The sequence below is a fragment of the Bidens hawaiensis genome, unplaced genomic scaffold (genome assembly GCF_021521415.1).
Source record: "Bidens hawaiensis isolate Kalapana, Puna unplaced genomic scaffold, B.hawaiensis_p1.1 tig00055093_1, whole genome shotgun sequence".
In the NCBI taxonomy this organism is placed as follows: domain Eukaryota; kingdom Viridiplantae; phylum Streptophyta; class Magnoliopsida; order Asterales; family Asteraceae; genus Bidens; species Bidens hawaiensis.
In genome coordinates, this window is record NW_027499949.1 from 1 (window position 1) to 2,218 (window position 2,218).

The following is a 2,218-nucleotide window of genomic DNA, read 5'->3' on the forward strand; positions in this document are numbered from 1 at the left end:
CACACCCTCGTTTTCTAAATTGATGTTACTTAAGTAAGTTTCAGTGATATTAGTGTGAATGGATAGGCTATTACTCAATGTGACACCGGCTTTTGGTCCAAATATGTTATCACGTAAGTCGAGTTTCTTTAAAAGTTTACATGTCTTAAGGGCTTCTGCTAGAGCCACTCCTCCTACTGACCCGACCCGTGTGGACGAACACCTGAAATGAAATGGCCCGGGTTGGCCCGAGTGAATAAAATGGGTTGATCAAGTGCAAACATGTTATAACTAAAACAATGTGAATAGTCATAATAAGTGTGTTTAATCTCATGAGCATAATCCAATTTAGTATTTGAAACTTGGGTTCGAACTTGTTTATTAAGCCAAGGGTAGATCTTTGTGTGGGCCAGGCCGGGCCACGTCTACCTGGCTTTTTCGCTCAGTGGTCTAATTTTTCCAAAAAAATAAAAAAAATGTATTAAGTCCGGCCCATCAAAATTGTAGTTCAAAATCCTTCGGCCCACACATACTATGTGTTCAAGATCCGTCAGCGTATTAGGCGTGTCAAACCCAACTAAGAATTGTTTAAGCACGCGTACCTGAAATCCTCGAGATTCGGACACCCTTTCACGAGTTTAGAAATTGCAACCGCACCTTCGTCTCCTGTCTTATTATGATGAAAATGTAGAACCTTAAGTTTACTAGTCGCGGGAACCAACTCGCAAACCGCCTTCGCAGCTTCGGGCGAGATCCCAGCATTCTCCAAATACAACTCCACAAGATTACTTTGAGACTTCAAAAGACCCCCAAATGCCCTAACCCCTTTTTCATTCAACACATTATTAGACAAGTTCAAATAACTCAACCCGCACCCTTCAAGAGCCGACGAAAACATCCTCATAACCTCAACCGCTTCAGGCTCGGGCCTCCTTGACACAATGTCCGATAAGTCAACTTCGGTCAACTGATCTTTAACACTAGACAACACCGATGCAGCCACATGGGCTGCGGGTAACCCAAAGCTTCGGTTACTAAAACATATTTTTGTAAACTTGTTTCCAGGCTCTTTTAACGGTTTCAACAGCTCCTTCGCTTCTTCCGCCTCGATAAACGCGCGACGACCACCAGAAATATCGAAAACATGATCTGATGCGATTATTTCCGGTACGGTTTCTCTATGTTCTTTCGGTTTGGGCCCGGTTTTGATGAATTCCACCATTAGTCTACTAGCTTCTTTGGCATAAACTTGAACAGCTGATCCACCATCACTTTGTGGATCTTTTTCAAAGTGTTGGGTAGCTGCATTATAACCTGCGGATTCGATTAGTTTGGCCTCTTCTTCGGCTTCTTCTTTACTTAACAAGCCGTATTTTCTTGATAATATTGATGGTGTTGTGAGGTTTCTTATTATGCGTTCGACGAGCAGTAACCTCGTGCTGTGGCTAGGTGGCCATAGCTTGATTGAACGCATGTGGCTGTGAGGTGACTCCATGCTATTAAACCTTCCTGAAAATAAGCAGATTCATGCTTTCATTTTTGTAAAAAATATATAAATATATTTTATAAATTTGTTTAGCAACAAGAACTAAGTAACCTCTCGGGTAAATGTTTTCTGACATGTAAAGTATAGTATTCAGATAACATATAACATAAAGTGTGACATAAACAAAACAAAGGTGATAAAAATAGTAGCATTAGACTACTTATAACATAATATGATGAGAAAATTATGTACAAGGTAGCACAAAACTTTACGACAAGATCGTGCTAACGCAAAAACTGAGGCTAAGACAACCAAAAGTGTAGGAAAAAACTAAGGTGCATGTAATTTGATGATTAATCTAATCTTGTCATACAACATCAGTTATTCAAATCAACAATATCTTTGTAAATTGTAACAAATGCCTTGAGATCTTATATCTTTTCTATTGTGATTTGTAATAACAAAAACAAAAGTATAGTTTTGCAAAATTCAAAAACATTATCATCTCCATCAAAGAAGAAATTACGGAATCTGTGAATTAAATATGAAGGAAAACAATGAGGTTGATGAAGATCTGAATCTAATGATTTGAAATGTATTACATAAAGATAAAAGGATTTGATCAATGCGGTTTTAAACCGAAAGAACAGACATTGTACCGGTGATGAGGCCGGATAGAGTAGAACATCCGGTGGGGTGGATGAATGTCCGGAGAAAGGATATAAGATTGATATGTGTAATATTTTTTTTAAC

The 2,218-nt window shown here is 38.6% G+C and overlaps 1 pseudogene; it reads right to left on the reverse strand.

The window, feature by feature from the left end:
• Nucleotides 1–3: 3 nt before the first annotated feature.
• LOC143600948 (RAN GTPase-activating protein 1 pseudogene) lies at nt 4–1,474 on the reverse strand (annotated as a pseudogene).
• Nucleotides 1,475–2,218: the final 744 nt, after the last annotated feature.